Below are 20,938 nucleotides of genomic sequence, written 5' to 3' on the forward strand. Positions count from 1 at the left end.
CTAGGATCATCAAATCCATCCCCTGCAATGCAGGAATCTTTTGCCCAATGTGGCGCTCGAACCCACGACCCTGAGATTAAGAGTCTCATGCTACAGACTGAGCTACCTTGTTTTGGAGTTATGGGGTAAGTGGATCCACCATCACTTTCTGCCACTCCCCTTTCCATGCCCACTACTTCCTCAAGGCTTTCCTTTCTGGCTGTGACCGTGAACTAATTCTGGTTTGCTCCCGAACTGAGCCCCTCCCCCTCTTTTGAGCCCACAGATTTGCACATGCAACTTTGCAATGGTTTTGCACACATTTTGGGGTGGATATTGATTGATTGATTGATTGATTGATTGATTGATTGATTGATTAATATGTGCTCACAGCTATCTCTGTCCTCATGCCTATTGTTATTTAACAGGCATAATAGAACAATCAGATTAGAAGGCAGCGACAAACACAAAAGAGAAAGCCTATGAACAGGAAGGATCAAAGTTGCTCCTCATATACATATTCAAAAACCTGTGGGTGTGGCCTGCTACTGCCTAATCTGAATTGGGGGGGCAGGGGGTGGATTGGCCGTTAAATAATGCTCAAATGTGGACAATCCTTAAGCAAAACCATTTTGTCTCCTGCATCCATGGGACTCTTCCTAGCAGTAAATCATAGAATCATAGAGTTGGAAGAGACCACAAGGGCCATCCAGTCCAACCCCCTGCCAAGCAGGAAACACCATATTGGGGACAAATGGAAATGGATGCATTGGGAGCACCCTCTAATTTTGCAGCAGTAATTCAAGCTGTGGGAACAAGGAAGACTCTCTCCCATTGCAGCAGTTTGAACTCAAGTCATGGCTAGATCTGCAAAATTAGAGTCTTCCCTTTTAAACTTGGTCCCAAGATAGACATGCCATGCACCTGACAGCGCTGATGATAGTGCCATGCTTTCAGTCACCTTCCCATGACATCACATGGGGCCTCCCCTAGGTCTAAGGCAGGCATAGGCAAACCCGGCCCTCCAGATGTTTTGGGACTACAGTTCTCATCATCCCTGACCACTGGTCCTGTTAGCTAGGGATGATGGGAGTTGTAGTCCCAAAACATCTGGAGGGCTGAGTTTGCCTATATGCCTGGTCTAAGGCTTGGGCCTTGAAATCTCAGGATCAGGGATGCTTCTGACCTGGCAACCCTAATCCTGTCTCTAATGCAAATAGGTATAAATGCATGTGCATGGACACTCAGTGTGCTATTTCACACCATAATAATAATAATAATAATAATAATAATAATAATTTATTTATACCGCGCCCATCTGTCTGGGTTTCCCCAGCCACCCATACAGGTGATATGAGAATTAGGACATGTACTTGGCATGCAGAAGGCTGAAGGCTGAATCCACAGCATCTCCCATTCAAAATGTTATGTAGCAAGGGGTGCGAAAGACCTTGGAAAACCACTACCAATTAAGAGCTGACGATAGATACAATTTTAAACTGCAGAATAAGTTAATGCAAAGTAAAGAGAAATCGTGCCAATTTGCTTATAATATACAGACCACAGAATTGGGAATCCTGCAGCTCGGGTCTTTTTACTTTGGTTTAGTAAAAAGAATGGACAGGGGGGATGCTAAGGCTGTGATACTGGAATGATCAAAAGCAAAAATGGGCAGCGGCTTCTCTTTTGTTTTGATAAGTGTGCAACATTGGCATGCATAAAGGAGAGAAGCGCTGGGTGCTGAGATTCCTTCCTCAAACGCAGCTGTGAAAGACCTGGCTCCTTTTACAGCCGGGCACCTGACATGGGTTAAGGGTGAGCAAGCTGAGTCGGGGTGTGTGTTTGTGTGTTGGGAATGGCTCCACTCATCAAAACCCCACCTCTGATTCCTCATGTTCCTCCCCCCCAGCATAAATGAAATTATGAAGGAGCCTTTTCTTGTGGAACAGGGACTGGCTGGATCGTGTGCATTCCCTGGGACATTTGAATGATGGGATGCACCGTGCAGAAAAAAAAGCCCTAGGCTTGCTCAAGGCCTAATCCTTTTAGAAAGGCATCACAGCTGGAAAAGCTCCCATTCCCTCCCAAGTCTCCACCACCCTCCCAGAGATTATTTATTAAAATCAAGAAGGATTTTAATTTACTCAATGCAATTACAGGGGAAGGCCCTCCCCACCCATCCTCAGAGGGGAAACATGGTGCGTGAACAAGGAAGCCCCAACTGTTTCCTCCTCAAATTCTCTTTGCAGGCTGGAAGGGAAAGAAGCACGAGGCGGCCTGTTTTTTGAGTGAGACTCTCAAAGGGAATCAACCACACTGAAGGGGCCTGGTGAGGGCGTGCAGATGAGAATGCCACGCATAACACCTGGTGCCTGTGCAGCAGCAGTTTGAAAGGTGCAGGGGTCTGCCTCCCTCAGTTAGGGTCCCCATCCCTGCAGAGAAAACTCTCATCCCTTCAAAGTGGCGCCATGCAGATGGCCAAGAGGCTAAGCCGGTGCTTTTGTTATTTTCATGGGATGAAAGTATCCGAAGAAAGTATCTGAAGAAGTGTGCATGCACACGAAAGCTCATACCAAAATTAAGAACTTAGTTGGTCTTTAAGGTGCTGCTGGAAGGAACTTTTTTATTTTGCTTCGACTACGTCAGACCAACACGGCTACCTACCTGTAACTAGATTCATGGGATGTAGCTCAGCTATTCTCACTAGCTTCTTTGCACATTTGTCACTAAGGATGCAAGAATCACAGAATGGTTGAGCTAGAAGGGACCATGAAGGTCATCTAGTCCAGGCATAGGCAAACTCGGCCCTCCAGATGTTTTGGGACTACAACTCCCATCATCCCTGACCACTGGTCCTGTTAGCTAGGGATGATGGGAGTTGTATTCCCAAAACATCTGGAGGGCCAAGTTTGCCTATGCCTGGTCTAGTCCAAAGCCCTGCAATGCAGCAATCTTTTTCCCAACATGGGGCTCGAACCAACAACCCTGAGATTAAGTGTCTTATGCTCTACTGACTGAGCTATCTTAGCCTTAGGGCACTGATTCATATTATTTTTTCCCTTTTTCTAAACAATAGTGAATATTTATTCTGGAACACAGAGCAAGGGTACAGTTCACACGATTTTTCTCGAAGAGACAAGTTTGAAATCAGTTCAGCTTCAAACACTGTAGGAAATAAATTAGAAACAGGAACCTTGCAACAGGCCCAGCGTTGTAAAAATTGGCAGTTGGACCCAGCAGACTTATCTTGGATGCTTTTCAACAGGTGGTTAAAATCGGGGGGCTCCATAGTCATCAGGCATTCGCTCAATGTTATATCTGTGGTTTGATATATACATTATTGGGACTCCCAGGAACTTCCGCATTCTCCACTTGAGGTCTCTGTCTACAGTAGCCACTATGTAACGCTTGTGCTGAGTGACCCTCTGCACCAAACAGTCATCAGCATAGGTTCCTTTTGTGAGTGCAGGGCAAGCGTTCAAATCGTGGGTCTTTTGCTACCCTTAGGGCAACCCGATACTTTTGCCCCAGTTTCTCAATTTCAGCCATGACACAATCTGTGATAAACGGAATACACGTAGCATAGAGGCAATCCATCATGGACTGCACCACATCCAGTTTGGCTTTAATGGAAAAATTAATGAAGTTGGTATCAACCAGGATGGAGTAGGGAGGCCACAGTTGTGTATTATATTGGAAGAACAAACAGGAAGGATATTTAGGGACCTCTCTTATTGCACTGGAATCATCCTTTTTCTCTTTAGGTTTTGCTCGGTCTGCCTCTTTGATGCACTGGTCACGGAGGCTGATAATGTGTTTCATGGCAGCATATTTCTTTGCTTTCTTTTGTTTCCCATTTTGATAGCCCCCCCCCCACTGATTTCTATTCTGACCCATGTTCACCACATGCAGCACTGTTTCTATTCCACTGCAATTCAGCTTCCAGCAGAAACTACATTATCTGTTATGGCAGAATTTTACATCTTTAATTGCGTTATTGTTATGTTGTTTCATTGTAGCATTCATTTCAATGCAAATGAAACACAGTGCAAAGAGGAAGAAATAAACAATTCCGCATCATTTGCAGATGGAAAACAACCCACAGCAAATACCAATTGTATTAATTGAATCGTAGAGTGGGAAGGAACCTCAAGGATCATCTAGTCCAGCCTCCTGCAATGCAGGAATCACAGCTCAACCAATTTAGCTGAATTGATTTACATTCTGGAAATGGGACAAATAAGTGAACACCAACAGTTCCTGTTCCTGTCTCCATTTTCGTTGGATTTCTCCAACAACTAAATCTGGCACCCACAACAGGAACTGAACACCTGAATAGGACCAAGATTGCTTAGATTAGGGGTGGTCAGACTTAAGGCTTCTACGATTTCCTTTGCGGTTTCTTTGATTTAACTAGAACAGTGCTTGGTGCAAAAGACAAAATTAGAATTGAGGAATCCCAAACCCAAGAATTCATGTTGAGTACCAAGACTGTGGAAGACAGGAGTGCCTGGCGTGCTCTGGTCCATGGGGTCACGAAGAGTCGGACACAACTAAACAACAACGCCTCTGGGCACCAGTTGCTAAGACTGAACTGAGTTAACTTTTGGTGACCACCACACTTTCTTCATTTCAGCAGTATAATTAAGAGGGAGGGAGTAATTTGGGTGTTGCTAAGTTGGAATCAGAAATATTTGCTGATTTCCTGAAAATCGCATAGAGCTCTATTACCAGTAGATCCAGATCTACCTTCTACTCTCGCCCATTGTCAACTAGAAAGGACAAAGCCCCTATTTATTACCGGTATTTACCTGAGGAGAAGGAAGTCTAGCTTCAGTGCCAAATACAGGAAAGTTAACAATATGTATATGCAATGGGGGAATCTAAAGCATAGAGGGCCAGAGAAGTTGTGCTCCCCTTGGATTTCCATCCCTCTCCTCTTCCTGGTTTTTGTCAAGTAATGCCAGAACTATTATTAGTACACAAATATATTCCTGCCTATAGCCAGGATTTTTATTCCCTGCCCTGATTAATACCTACTCAGGAGTGCACCTGACAGTGACAGAAATGAACCACTCCCTAGACCTAAGCCAGGAAACTCTGAATCCCAGAATAATAATAATAATTAATAAAAAACTGTTTAAGACAGAAAAAATGCTTTTGTTACAAACTAGCTAGAGGGAACTAGACATTACATTATGTTTCCTTGAATTAAATTGAAGGATTGTGCCTTAATTAAAATTTAAAAAAATCAATTAAGTGTAACTGGAGCTGTCACTCAGCTAGACTATTTTAGTTGATCAATTGTCTACCTTTCAGCTGTTGGATTATTTCATTAATGAATTAAATTTAAATAGGCATTAATTTTGAGATCCTGAATGAAGTGTCAAAAGTATTTATAATTCAACAGCAATCAAATGATACCATTCATTGTTAGAAGGAAAATTCACTTAAAGATTTTATTTTTCATGCCCAACTTCAATAACGGACCCCTCCCAAAAAAAAACCCTCACAAAAAACGGCTTAGGAAATTAGGGTTGTGTCCTTAATTCACAGCTGAACCAATTAAAATCAGGACTGATAAATTAGCCTTGTTGATTCAAATCACTTAATAAACCAGTTAAAGCTGTTAGACGTAATTATAATCAAAGCAGAGAACACAATTCACTGGAATGCTAACCTTGTAACACATTCATTCATTCAGAGCATTTTTACCACACTCTTCAGAAAGAAAAGCTCTTAACCATGACTTATGAATTGATGAAGATAATAGAGTCACGGACCCTCAGGCTTACAATGTTTTTTTAAAGACCTGACACGAAAGGGGAAAGGGAAGAGGAGGGAAGAGGAATGCAAGCAAACCCAGGCACCAGTTCTTAATGTTATGAGAAATGTGGTGGACCTATAAAAGAGTATTGGGAAATAATTTTAAACAAATTGAAAAAAAAATGTTCAAAAGCACCTCCCCCCCCCAAAAAAACAACTAGAGTCCTTTTTGCTGAGGATAATTCAGATGGAAATTCCCAGGTGTCAAAAAAATGGCTATTTATGTATGCCACTATGGCGGCCCGTGTATTGTTTAAAAAAATGGAAAACGAGCATGGTCCCTACCAAAGAAGAATAGCAACTTAAACTGGTGGAATATGTGCAGCTTGTAGATCTAATGTATAGAATAAGAGAACAAGAAGAATATTCATTTTAAAAAGATTGAAAAATGTTTACTGAATCTATGGGGGGGAAATTGTGTACACTTGAAAAAGTTGGCAGCATTAAGATAAATTCAACAGTGTAAATAAGTTTTGATGGAGGTAATAATGGGATTACTGAATGGTTTAGTTTATATAAAATGTATGCAGGGATTTATGCTATGTAAAATGAACCAAGGGAAGTCGTTGATATTTTAAGGTTGCATAAATGAATATTCTAATTTGTAAAAAAGAATTTTTAAAAAAAAGTATATAGAAAAAGAAAAAGAAATGAGATGGTGCAGCAAGATACTTGAACTGACATACATTAGCTTTAATGGCATCGAGAAGAAGAAGAAGAAGAAGAAGAAGAAGAAGAAGAAGAAGAAGAAGAAGAAGAAGAAGAAGAAGAAGAAGAAGAAGAAGTATTCCTGCCTTGCAAAAGAATGTGATGCTAATGTCCAATACCAAGAAAGAAGGTCTACCAAGGTTGTTGGTTGAGCACAATGCTTTATGGAAGTGAGACATGAGCAACTTACAACCATCAAGAGCGACACCTCAATGCCTTCCAGATGCAGAACAGCGTCTCTCCCAAGATTTGCTCTCCCAAGCCCGCTTAGTGATGTTTCCACAGAATGGAAGATGGCAGGGTCCCCGAGGATGTGCTCTACAGAGAGCTGGCTTCAGGCAGACCAGCTCTGGGTTATAAGATGTCTGCAAGCGTGACATGAGGGCTGGCAACATCAACCCTGCTGTGCGGGAATCCCTTGCAGATGACTGCAGTGCCTGGAGATAGACAAGTCCGGTTGTACATCCAGGCCAGTGACAAAAGGAGGAATGACCGCTGGGAGGAGCTCAGAGAGAAGAAACACCATGGTGCATCTGCAGCAGCACAACCAGACACCTTCATCTGCCCCAGTTGCAGCAAAACATGTCTCTCCCCTATCGGTCTCTCAGCCACAGCAGACGCCATAATCTCCCAACAGTTTGATTTCATCCCAAAGGTGCACTCCTTCATTGTCTCCCGAGGCAGATGGATGCCAACAAAAATCCCAGTGTAAAAGATCACTTCCAAAAACTTGTAAATCAGGCCATTCGAATGCAGGAATTCGAACATGCGCCCAGGACTGTTCCTAGCAACAACTTCTCCATTCACCTGGGTGAGGAGGAGAAGATCCACCCGGATGGGGTGTCTGATTGCACAAAGCAGCTACCTACTATACCAGGGCGGTGTCCAACAAGCTGTGTGCCATTAAGAAACAGCCATTAACAACAGAACAAAGTAATAATTAAAATAACCAGTAGATCAAAAGGTTTTAAACAGTTGCATGTAGGCATAAAAAAAATCTCCATGAAATGTCTGAATGTCAAAAGCGAGGATGCAGGCTGCATCTCGGCTAAACGAGTGTTCAACAGCATTGAGATGGCGTCACTAAATGCCCAGCTTCTAGTCAAGGCAGATCGGGCCTTTGCAACATGGAGGACACCAGCAACACTTGTTGATCAATCAGGGATATAAGAGCCCAGGCAGTCCGTAAGGTATCCTGGACACACCACAAGTTCAGGACTTTGTATATCAACACAAGAGCCTTCAACCGAGCCCCATGCCAATTTATGACCTAATGAGACCATTGCAATCCAGCCAATGCATTGTGGGTTGTGGCTTATGAGAAAACAAGAAAAACAACAGAAAAATAATAAATGATAAATGATTTTGATTATTTGGAGTACTGAAGGGAAGACTGGAGGCCAGTGGAAATTACAGGCTAAGCTTCCTTTCCAAGACACCTGGGATAGAGGCATTAACATGACAAAAGGTGTTGGTGGCTCATCTGAGAGCCTGGGCAAACAAAGGTTGTCATGGGGGTATGAAACAAAATTTAAAAATTCCTTCAATAGCACCTTAAAGACCAACTAAGTTTTTATTTTGGTATGAGCTTTCGTGTGCATGCACACTTCTTCAGATACACTGAAACAGAAGTAACCAGACTCTTATGTATATTCAGAGGGTGGGGTGGGTGGGTGATGGGAATGGGTGATGGGCTGATAGGAGTGGTAAACCTGTTGATGACTGTTAATGACTGCAATTGATCTTGCGGGGGGGGGGGGGAAAGCAAGGGCTGAGGTGCTAAAGAAAGCTTGATCATGTATAATGAGATAAGAATCCTATGTCTCTGTTCATACCAGGTGTCTCCATGGGGATATGAGTTCGCAATGACATGAAAATAGAGTCTTTAGAGCAGGGGTAGGCAACCTAAGGCCCATGGGCCGGATGCGGCCCAATCACCTTCTCAATCCAGTCCCACGGATGGTCTGGAAATCAGTGTGTTTTTACATGAATGTGTTCTTCTATTTAAAATGCATCTCTGGGTTATTTGTGGGGCCTGCCTGGTGTTTTTACATGAGTAGAATGTGTGCTTTTATTAAAAATGCATCTCTGGGTTATTTGTGGGGCATAGGAATTCGTTCATCCCCCCCCAATAGTCCGGCCCACCACATGGTCTGAGGGACGATGGAATGGCCTACGGCTGAAAAAGGTTGCTGACCCCTGCTTTAGAGCAAAGTGTGCTGGGAAGAAGAAGAGAAGAAAAAAGGCTGCGATCTGTCTTGGGCAGGCTGGCTGAAGATGCGGGCTAGACAATGCTACCATTCATTGGATTTGTTACTGGCTGACTGACCGAACCCAAAGGGTGCTCATCAATGGCTCCTCCTCATCCTGGAGAGTAGTGACTCGTGGGGTGCCACAGGGTTCTGTCTTGGGCCCAGTCTTATTCAGCATCTTTATCAATGACTTGGATGATGGGCTTGAGGGCATCCTGAGCAAGTTTGCAGATGACACCAAATTGGGAGGGGTGGCTAATACCCCAGAGGACAAGATCACACTTCAAAATGACTTTAACAGATTAGAAAACTGGGCCAAAGCAAACAAGATGAATTTTAACAAGGAGAAATGTAAAGTACTATACTTGGGCAAAAAAAAATGAAAGGCACAAATACAGGATGGGAGACACCTGGCTTGAGAGCAGTACATGTGAAAAGGATCTATGAGTCTTGGTAGACCACAAACTTGACATGAGTCAACAGTGTGATGCAGCAGCTAAAAAGCCAATGCAATTCTGGGCTGCATCAATACGAGTACAGTATAGCATCTAGATCAAGGGAAGTAATAGTACCACTGTATTCTGCTCTGATCAGACCTCAACTGGAGTACTGTGTCCAGTTCTGGGCACCACAGTTCAAGAAGGATACTGACAAGCTGGAACGTGTCCAGAGGAGGGCAACCAAAATGGCCAAAGGCCTGGAAATGATGCCTTATGAGGAACGGCTTAGGGAGCTGGGTATGTTTAGCCTGGAGAAGAGAAGGTTAATGGGTGATATCATAGCCATGTTCAAATATATAAAAGGATGTCATATAGAGGAGGGAGAAAGGTTGTTTTCTGCTGCTCCAGAGAAGTGGACACGGAGCAATGGATTCAAGCTACAAGAAAGAAGATTCCACCTAAACATTAGGAAGAACTTCCTGACAGTAAGAGCTGTTCAGCAGTAGAATTTGCTACCAAGGAGTGTGGTGGAGTCTCCTTCTTTGGAGGTCTTTGAGCAGAGGCTTGACAGGCATATGTCAAGAATGCTTTGATGGTGTTTCCTGCTTGGCAGGGGGTTGGACTGGATGGCCCTTGTGGTCTCTTCCAACTCTATGATTATATGATTTTATGACTCCATGGCAAGCCCCTCTCAGAATGGTCATGCTATAAGATCTGAACTCCCTCCACACAGACGGAAGGTTCAAATAGGTGAATAAACCACATTTCTTAAAACTATGACAGTCTCCGCCGTGTTCAATTCTCCAAAGGAACATAGAACCTGGGTGAGTGCCTGGAACCCCCTGGAATTTTGCTATCACTCGGTAGAGTGCAGGCGGCAGCCAACTTTTGTAACACTATTATTTCATCCTCCCATGCAAGGCATAAAACATATGACATTTATCAGCCCCTTGGCGAGTAAGTCTATTTTGTGGCTAGTGGGCTCTGTTCAACGTCCAGAGACCTACACATTGTGGAGGCTTATTCTACCCTGCATTTTTACTTGTCCGAGCAAGAAGCAGCTCATGGGATCAAGTCATTCCATCTTTTCTTTTTTCCCCCCTTTTAAAAGGGAACATCTCATTCTAGTACTAATTTTGAAAGAGTCTCTTTTGATGTTCTTTTTAGGCAAGATCTTTGATGTGACCAGTTTAAACGTCTTTAACTAGTAATTTACATACCAAGGTATAAACCAATTGCACCTTGAGAGAGGCAGATTATAGGGAGAGGGAATGGTAATTATACCTTTCTTCTTTTAACTGCACATGTCTGCTGCTTATTGATAGTGCCGGAGGGGGGGCGGGAACAGGGAGAGGGGCTGCTAAGTTCAAAGCCAGCCTTGGATATGGCTTGTTCTCCCCGTGTCTTTAGCCTTCCTGCCTGCTGGATACTTTTGAATTGTAAGTGAAACCAGGGCGGGGGAGGAATCCACACAAGTCTAGGTAAATAATACACAGGTGTGGCTCGCAGGCACGCCCTTCCATCCTCTTGAACTGGTGTTAAATGTTTTATAGGTTGTCTTATGCTATGACTCATTCTATGCATGAATGGCAGTGGTCTACTGTTTGATGGAACCACTCCAAAAGCTGGAAATAAGACATTTCAGCCTGTGTAATGACTTTTCATTCATATATATATATATATTTTAAAAAACAAACATGCTTTCCCTCAAAGAATTCTGGGCACTGCGGTTTATATTTCACAAGAGTTACAATTTCCAGAAACTCTTCACAAACAGTGCAGAGCTTGGGGAATAAATAATGTCTGTATGTAAAGTAGGGGTTTGAAAAGGTGTGTTCTTGGTGTGAAGAGAGGATCCTTGTGCTTTTTACTTTGGTGGGCTGCAACTTCCCATCACATCCTGTGCCTTAAATACCTGTACAGAGATTGGGGAACAAAGTGTGTGTGTGTTGATTTAAAGCAGAGACTGGGGAAGTTAACCTGCTTTGTGTCGGTGTCCCTGCTCCCCATTTGTGGCACATTGCTCCCCACTTCTACCTCAATTGCTATATATGCCAGACAAGTAACGCTGCACACAGGGCTTCCCCCCCCCCAAGCCGGAACTCAGTTCTGGCACCTCTCAGGTGGGCGCCATTGCCATCCTAAGAGAACAAGGGAGGCCTTCCATAGTGAGTTCCAGCTCCCCTTTTTCTAGAAAAATAGCACTGGCTGTACAAGTGACCTTTTCTAAGTTGATAGCAATGTTCCTATGAACTCCTAAATGTGTTTTTTTCTTTTTCTGAAGAAGCAAGGTTATCTTGTGGCATCTGAAAGAGTAAGAAAGTGTAAAGCAGTTTAAGTGTTGGTGTGTGTGTGTGTGTGTGTGTGTGTGTGTGTGTGTGTGTGGAGTCAGCAAGGTCAGAAGGAATGGAAATTACCGTAAGTAGAGACAGTACAGGACTCGCAACTGCATCATTAACACCGGCTGTTTGCAACAGCAGCTCACAACGAGCATAGGAACACCCCCTTCAGCTCAGATTCCTATCTTAATTTTCAACCTTGCTCATTTGAAGGCAACCTTGTATAGGGAAGTTTTGGTTTGGTGGATGAACCTCACAGAGCATATTACTAGCTCCTTCTTGCACGATATTGTTATGAAAGTTGGGTGCCTGCTCCTCTCTGCGCCGAGCGGTGGATGGCAAGAGCACACTGTGTCACTTTGGAGAACAGAAGACACAGCGGAGACTGCCGTGCTTTAAGAAATACAGTTTATTCACCTGTTTACACCTTCAGTCTGCATGGAGGGAGTCTAGATCTTACGGCATAGTCATTCCCAGAGGCAGCAGTGTAAGCTGCCTGTTGCCAGCCTTCCCCAAGATGAATCCCACTTTTTCCTGTTTCTTCCTCCCAGGAAACCCTTTTTCTATCCCCTCAGAGGCACAGCCCATCACCTCTCAAACCTTTCAAACCCCATCTCTGTTCACACCTCAGAGCAGGTGTGGGGAGTTTTCTTGCATTGGCAACAACCCACAATGGCCCCTCAATGGCCCTAGCTTGGCCAGCTTAGCCAGGAATCCCTCTGCAGTTTACCTCTCTCCCTTCCCACCCCAAATAATCACAATCCTAGAATTTATTAATTTCTAGGGTTTATCCTAAATCTATAACTATATAGGGACGCGGGTGGCGCTGTGGGTTAAACCACAGAGCCTAGGGCTTGCTGATCAGAAGGTCGGCGTTTCGAATCCCCACGACGGGGTGAGCTCCCATTCCTCGGTCCCAGCTCCTGCCAACCTAGCAGTTCGAAAGCACGTCAAAATGCAAGTAGATAAATAGGTACTGCTACAGCGGGAAGGTAAACGGCGTTTCCATGTGTTGCTCTGGTTCGCCAGAAGCGGCTTTGTCATGCTGGCCACATGACCTGGAAGCTGTACATCGGCTCCCTCGGCCAATAATGTGAGATGAGCGCCACAACCCCATAGTCGGTCATGACTGGACCTAATGGTCAGGGGTCCCTTTACCTTTACCTATAACTATGTAACTATACAGTGGTACCTTGGTTGTTGAATTCAATCTGTTCTGGAAGTTTGTTTGACTTCCAAAATGCTCGAAACCAAGGCGCGGCTTCTGATTGGCTCCGGAAACAATGCCGACAGCCGAAATGGACGTTCAGCTTCCAAAAAACTTTCGCAAACCGGAACAGTTACTTCCAGGTTCATGAGTTCGGGAGCCGATTTGTTCATAAACTAAGCCGTTCAGGAACCAAGGTACCCCTGTAGGTGTGTGTGTGTGTGTGTGTGTGTGTGTGTGTGTGTGTGTGTGTGTGTATTTATGAAAGATGTAAAGGTAATAGAAAGCCCTCACCTATTGTGGCCACTGTCATCTTGGTTAGTCAATTCTACCAGTGCTAGTGAGCTGCTACCCTCCGAGACCCTCCGACGGAGGCCAGTTCCCTTTGGATTCACACAGGGGTGAGACGTTCAGTCTCTTCAAAGCGATGGCCTCAGGCAAGAGCTCAGGTCACTACTTGTCCTCTCTCCAGCTATCAGAAGAACCCCAGGAATTCCCCCCAAGAGGGATTCCAGGGCCAAAGGTCTCCTGCTTGACGTGCCCCCATGCAAAAGGCATCAATATAACCCACCCGAGAGCAGACGTCACATAATCCAGCTTTCATTAAGTTGCTCAACACACAGCTATTGTCTTTGCCCTTGTCAGTAAATTAATTAAATCTGTCAGGCAGCTCAGCAGTACCTGGAAAAGGGTTTCTCTACTTGTGAATTAAAAACATCTCAAGATGTATCAGAAAGATACGGCTAAGATTCTGCATATACTGTATTATGCAGCATTTCAGAGGAAAAGTTTGAAAAATTGTATTCAAATAAGTGTGTTAAGGGCAGGAGGAGATAGGAAGGGAGATTGTGAAGGCTTGCAGATGTCTTTTAGATGTCTCCCTCATATCCTTTAATTTATGACATTTATATTCTGATGTTACATCTTTAAAAGGAGCAAATGTTCACCTAATAAGTTTGGAATGTACGAAAGAACTATTAAAATGTGGGGCATGTAAGAGGTTCAGGCAAACAAGACAACCTTCTGGAAGTAACCATATACATTATTGTGAATATTATTATTGTATTTTATTTTCATTATTAGTCATATTAATAATTAAATGTATCGTCGTTATTATTGTTCTAGTTACAGGTAGGTAGCCGTGTTGGTCTGCCGTGGTCAAAACAAAATAAAAAATTCCTTCCAATAGCACCTTAGAGACCAACTAAGTTTGTCATTAGTATGAGCTTTCGTGTGCATGCACACTTCTTCAGTTATTATTGTTGTTTCTTCATCATGATATAGAGAAAAATAGGTACCCCTGTAATTTACAGGGGAGATACAATGCAAATACGAAAGAGAGTAAAAGCACAACAAAACAAACACACTAAAACCGATCCTACACTTTTACAGTGATCTTTTAAACAAAAAACAAACCAAAGCAGTAGCTGACACTCTCTGTTCATATTTTCAGTTTTAAACGAGTCCTTTTCAATGAAGGCTGCCTCTCTCTCATCTGCTGATTGATGGCTAAAGGCTGGTGAAACAAGGATAACAGGTTACACCTGCAGGTAATCCAAGAAAACCCCCAACTTCCTTTGGAGTTAGCTGCAGTTCTTAACTGTGGCATGACGCCCCATTGTGGAATTACTCACTTAAAAGGGTGGGAGCCAAGTTGAGCATTCAAGGGGCCTTGGGTGGGGGGATGACCTTCCCATAAAGGTTTAATAATAGTGTTATGCCACATTTTGATCTCAAAGACTACACAAGTAAAGGGATTCTTCCTACTCTTCAACAAGCTGTCCTGGACGGGTGAAGAGGAGATCCTCTCGGACCTCTTCGCCTGAACCCTGAAGTGTTTATCACTCCAGCAAGGGGGAGAAAGAGAATGCATTCATTACCAGCCTGTGCAAAAGCCACCACTAGGATCTGTCCTTCCACTCTCAATGCTCTTGAACAGGAGTGAGCAAGCAAGTGATCTATGCCACTTGCTCCTTCACCATTATTTTTTGGTGGGAAGGTGTGCAGTGCAGTCGCTGCCCTTCTGGAATATGAGCGATCGGCATCCCTTGCCCATTGGTGGCTGGGCACAAAGTCAACCAGCATGCAATGTGTGTTACTGCACGATGGGTAATTTTATGCTTCCCCTTGGAGACAAATTGCTCCTATTCCATGGCAATGGTGGCAGCAGCAGCAGCACAACAACACATGCCTTCCTGTGCATATATCTAGTCTGAGAGGAGGGCAGCCAGTAAGTGGCTAGGCAGGAAAATGCTGCTGCCTCACATTTGGCACAATGGACAACTTCTGTGTTTGCCCTTCCATAAATATGCATCTGTGTGCACTCATCGCAGAAGGTCTCTGTATGCCTGCAGAGATCTCGGCAGGGGCAAACCTGCCCCTTGCGATATTTCCACAAGCAGTTAGCCCCAAAACAAGGCATTCTAGCACAGGTTGCCGGTGGTCTTGCATCTGCTGGAGCCAAAGCTTCTTTCATTCACACAAGAGGCCCCAGGATCAGGCCCATCAACTATATTAAGGCTGGAGCTTACGTAGCTAATTTGTGCCCATTGGTTTCAACAGGAGTGGATTTCAGAATGCAAAGATCTGCTCCCACGAAACTAGCCAGCAGGGATTTGGAGTGGCGGATCATCCACCCATAATTTCATTCTCTCTTCACTTTATTATAGGTTCGCCCTACAGATAGTGCAATTAAAAGTGAAAAACAGATACTTAAAGGGCAATTCATGTCTCTCTCCTATGAGGAGATGTAGGGCTCCAGAGGCATGTGGAACATATGCAACTCTTGCAGAGCAGAATAATATTGTGGCCTGCCACCCCAATCTCTAAGCGGTTGAAGGAACCAGGCAAGTTTCTTGGTGAGTAAATGGCCCTTAGTATGTTAAACTTTTGCAAAGAGGCAGGAGTCACGACGCTTTGCAAAGGCTTTACATTTTTCATTTGCCTTTTGGGGGGCAAGGGAGAATTATTTAACATCCACCAAGGGTGTCAACTTGAATACAAAATTGGGGGCGGCAGGTAAGCCCCACCCTGCACAAGATGCAGCACATGGACACTATTTGAGTGGCAATGCCCATGAATTTTGAGGGCCTCCAGCCCCCTCAAATAATCTATGGGTGGGGAGGCAAAGGGACCTTGGCCCCATAGGAGGTGGCTCCTATGACATCCACCCACATGATTGGGGTGTAAGGGGAGGGGTGGTGCCTCTGGTAAATAATAATAATAATAATAATAATAATAATAATAATAATAATATTAAACCCCGCCCTTCCCAGTCAAGACCGGGCTCAGGGTGGCTAACAACAAAAATATCAATGCAGGTATAAAAGAAACAATTCAATTAAAATGCAGATTAATACAATGTTAAAATTCCATTTTAAAATTAAAAATCTACAAGTAGGGGTAGGGGATGTCATACTCCTTCTAGGGTAGTTTTCCCACCTGTGGTCTCCACCCTGCACTGAGCTCTCACCTGTGGCTCCTAGAAGCTGTTAGCATGTGACAGTGACCACATTCTGGGAAATGGCTGAACCAGGTGAGGGGAGCTGATGGGTTTCAAGCCATTGGTGAGTTAGGGACTTCTCCTATATGCAAAGACAGGCTCCAGCGGATTGAGTGGATGAGACCAATAGTGGGTTCAACGGTCAAGAAGGTGGCTTTTGCATGTGTTGTAGAGGGAAGTGAGAGGCAGATGGGGCTTGTCAACCTGGGAAGGTAGCCCATCCAGGACAAGGGAAACTCTGATCCTAAACCTCTGCTGCCTTGTGCAATATCTTTGAGAGAAGAAAGAGCTAAGGAATAAACCCTACACAAATCCAGGGCGGAGTCCCTCAGATGGTTGGATGGTGCCTTATACAACTTCTGGCGACTCCTGCAGCCAAGCTGGTGCCAAACGTATTGCTCTGCTTTCCTTTTGGACCACATCAGTGATGTGTCAGCCAGCAGAACAAGGTGAACATGCTGCTGAGACATCCAGGTCTTTTGCTGCTTCTTGGCCCTGGGAATAACTTATGAAGAGCTCCTTTGTGTAGAAAGCACAAACTATTGGTAATATGCTTTGTCGTTTTGAAAATTCCCAACTGTTTAGCCTGGCAAAGAGCCCCTCTTCCTGCGCCAGTAATGGTGCATTAGCTTCTAAGAAAAGGGCCAAATGAGCAGCCAATTAAAGCTCTTAGCGCCAACAAAGGTTAAATCAACAACAGAGAGCAACACAGTTTGAGCGAAGTGTTATGAAAGGCATAATGAAAGCTAGAAGGAGACTCCGAGCCCAGCTCCCTCCATTTCTAATATTCAGCATCCAAAAGGGACATATGATCAAAACGGAATCTATTTTAATAGCATGAATAAACATTCTGTAATTGGCACTTCATGGATCAATGCCTTGTCGTGGCGAAGGGGCTTGAATAACTCAGAGAAGCTATGAGCTATGCCATGCAGGGCCACCCAAGATGGACAGGTCATAGTGGAGAGTTTTGACTAAACGTGATCCACCTGGAGAAGGAACTGGCAAGCCACTCCAGTATCCCTGCCAAGAAAACTCCATGGACAAAGACAACAGGCATATAAAAGTTATGACGCTGGAAGATGAGCCCCTCAGGTCGGAAGGCGTCCAACATGCTACTGAGGAAGAGCGGAGGACAAGTACAAGTAGATTCAGAGCTGATGAAGCGGCTGGGCCAAAGCCGAAAGGACGCTCAGGTGCGGATATGCCTGGAAGCGAAAGGAAAGTTCGATGCTGTAAAGAAAAATATTGCATAGGAACCTGGAATGTAAGAACCATGAGTGGAGGTAAGCTGGATGTGGTCAAAAATGAGATGACAAGAATAAATATCGACATCCTGGGCATCAGTGAACTAAAATGGAAGGGAATGGGCGAATTCAGTTCGGGTGACTATCATATCTACTACTGTGGGCAAGAATCCTGTAAAAGAAATGGAGTGGCCCTCATAGTCAACAAAAGAGTGGCAAAAGCTGTAATGGGATGCAATCTCAAAAATGACAGAATGATCTCGATACGAATCCAAGGCAGACCTTTTAACATCACAGTAATCCAAGTTTATGCACCAACTACCGGTGCTGAAGAAAGTGAAATTGACCAATTCTATGAAGACCTACAACAACTTCTAGAAATGACACCAAAGAAGGATGTTCTTCTCATTACAGGGGATTGGAATGCTAAAGTAGGGAATCAAGAGATAAAAGGAACAACTGGCAAGTTTGGCCTTGGAGTTCAAAATGAAGCAGGGCAAAGGCTAATAGAGTTCTGTCAAGAGAACAAGCTGGTCATCACAAACACTCTCTTCCAACAACACAAGAGACGACTCTACACATGGATATCACCAAATGGGCAGCATCGAAATCAGATTGATTATATTCTCTGCAGCCAAAGATGGAGAAGCTCTATACAGTCAGCAAAAACAAGACCTGGAGCTGACTGTAACTCAGATCATCAGCTTCTTATAGCAAAATTCCAGCTTAAACTGAAGAAAGTAGGAAAAACCACTGGGCCAGTAAGATACAATCTGAATCAAATCCCTTATGAATACACAGTGGAAGTGAGGAACAGGTTTAAGGATTTAGATTTGGTGGACAGAGTGCCTGAAGAACTATGGATGGAGGCTCGTAACATTATACAGGAGGCAGCAACGAAAACCATCCCAAGGAAAAGGAAATGCAAGAAAGCAAAATGGCTGTCCAACGAGGCCTTACAAATAGCGGAGGAGAGGAGGCAAGCAAAATGCAAGGGAGATAGGGAAAGATACAGGAAACTGAATGCAGATTTCCAAAAAACAGCAAGGAGAGACAAGAGGGTCTTCTTAAATGAGCAATGCAAAGAAATAGAGGAAAACAATAGAATGGGGAAAACCAGAGATCTGTTCAAGAAAATTGGAGATATGAAAGGAACATTTCGTACAAAGATTACCATAATCAAGGACAAAAGTGGTAAGGACCTAACAGAAGCAGAAGACATCAAGAAGAGGTGGCAAGAATACACAGAGGAATTATACCAGAAAGATATGGAGGTCTCATACACCCCAGGTAGTGTGGTTGCTGACCTTGAGCCAGACATCTTGGAGAGTGAAGTCAAATGGGCCTTAGAAAGCATTGCTAATAACAAGGCCAGTGGAAGTGATGATATTCCAGCTGAACTATTTAAAATTTTAAAAGATGATGCTGTTAAGGTGCTACACCCAATATGCCAGCAAGTTTGGAAAACTCAGCAATGGCCAGAGGATTGGAAAAGATCAGTCTACATCCCAATTCCAAAGAAGGGCAGTGCCAAAGAATGCTCTAACTACCGCACAATTGCGCTCATTTCACACGCTAGCAAGGTTATGCTTAAAATTCTACAAGGCAGGCTTAGGCAGTATGTGGACCGAGAACTCCCAGAAGTGCAAGCTGGATTTCGAAAGGGCAGAGGAACCAGAGACCAAATAGCAAACATGCGCTGGATTATGGAGAAAGCTAGAGAGTTCCAGAAAAACGTCTACTTCTGCTTCATTGACTATGCAAAAGCCTTTGACTGTGTCGACCACAGCAAACTATGGCAAGTTCTTAAAGAAATGGGAGTGCCTGATCACCTCATCTGTCTCCTGAGAAATCTCTATGTGGGACAAGAAGCTACAGTTAGAACTGGATATGGAACAACTGATTGGTTCAAAATTGGGAAAGGAGTACGACAAGGTTGTATATTGTCTCCCTGCTTATTTAACTTATATGCAGAATTCATCATGCGAAAGGCTGGACTAGATGAATCCCAAGCCGGAATTAAGATTGCCGGAAGAAATATCAACAACCTCAGATATGCAGATGACACAACCTTGATGGCAGAAAGCGAGGAGGAATTAAAGAACCTTTTAATGAGGGTGAAAGAGGAGAGCGCAAAATATGGTCTGAAGCTCAACATCAAAAAAACCAAGATCATGGCTACTGGTCCCATCACCTCCTGGCAAATAGAAGGGGAAGAAATGGAGGCAGTGAGAGATTTTACTTTCTTGGGCTCCTTGATCACTGCAGATGGTGACAGCAGTCACGAAATTAAAAGACGCCTGCTTCTTGGGAGAAAAGCGATGACAAACCTAGACAGCATCTTAAAAAGCAGAGACATCACCTTGCCGACAAAGGTCCGTATAGTTAAAGCTATGGTTTTCCCAGTAGTGATGTATGGAAGTGAGAGCTGGACCATAAAGAAGGCTGATCGTCGAAGAATTGATGCTTTTGAATTATGGTGCTGGAGGAGACTCTTGAGAGTCCCATGGACTGCTAGAAGATCAAACCTATCCATTCTTAAGGAAATCAGCCCTGAGTGCTCCCTGGAAGGACAGATCGTGAAGCTGAGGCTCCAATACTTTGGCCACCTCATGAGAAGAGAAGAATCCTTGGAAAAGACCCTGATGTTGGGAAAGATTGAGGGCACTAGGAGAAGGGGACGACAGAGGACGAGATGGTTGGACAGTGTTCTCGAAGCTACGAACATGAGTTTGACCAAACTGCGGGAGGCAGTGCAAGACAGGAGTGCCTGGCGTGCTATGGTCCATGGGGTCACGAAGAGTCGGACACGACTAAACGACTAAACAACAACAACAATTGGCACTAGGAGGCCACAGGAACAGACAGGAAGTGGCCTCAGACCCTATTTTCCAGGGACAATCTTGGATTTACAGAAGCCATCCTGGTTTCTGATTTGATCTCGTAATGTCCCGCTTAGGATGTCCCTATTTTCATCAGAGAAATGTTGAAGGGTATTAATTCCGAGTTGGCGCATTGCTCCCTCTAGCTCAGTATTGCCCAAACTGATTGGCAGCAGCTCCTACATTTGTGGTTTTTGCTTACTATCAATGGAGGGGAGTGTTGGGACTTGCATTCTCCATCCAGGGAAGCAAGAGGTTCAGTGACACATTACAGTGAGGAAAAGACAGCTAGAGAGCTTGCAAAGTGTGGGTGTGGTGTGGCAAAAGCCCCTAGGGCAAGACAGAGGGGTTTGGAGAGTCAGTATGGCCTCAATTCCATTACCCATGATATCTTCACTACGGTACCACCAATATTAGAAGTTGTATTTATTTTTTATTGATTGCATTTATATGCCACCTTTTTCTTCCAAGGAGTTCAAGGTGGTGGACATGGTTCCCTTCCCTCCCCATTTCATCCTCGTAACAACCCTGTGAGGTAGGTTAGGCTAAAGGATGG

The 20,938-nt window shown here is 44.1% G+C and overlaps 1 pseudogene; it reads right to left on the reverse strand.

The window, feature by feature from the left end:
- Positions 1–3,070: 3,070 nt before the first annotated feature.
- LOC118085631 (rRNA-processing protein FCF1 homolog pseudogene) lies at positions 3,071–3,828 on the reverse strand (annotated as a pseudogene).
- Positions 3,829–20,938: the final 17,110 nt, after the last annotated feature.

The sequence above is a fragment of the Zootoca vivipara genome, chromosome 4 (genome assembly GCF_965207765.1).
Source record: "Zootoca vivipara chromosome 4, rZooViv2.hap1.1, whole genome shotgun sequence".
Taxonomy (NCBI): domain Eukaryota; kingdom Metazoa; phylum Chordata; class Lepidosauria; order Squamata; family Lacertidae; genus Zootoca; species Zootoca vivipara.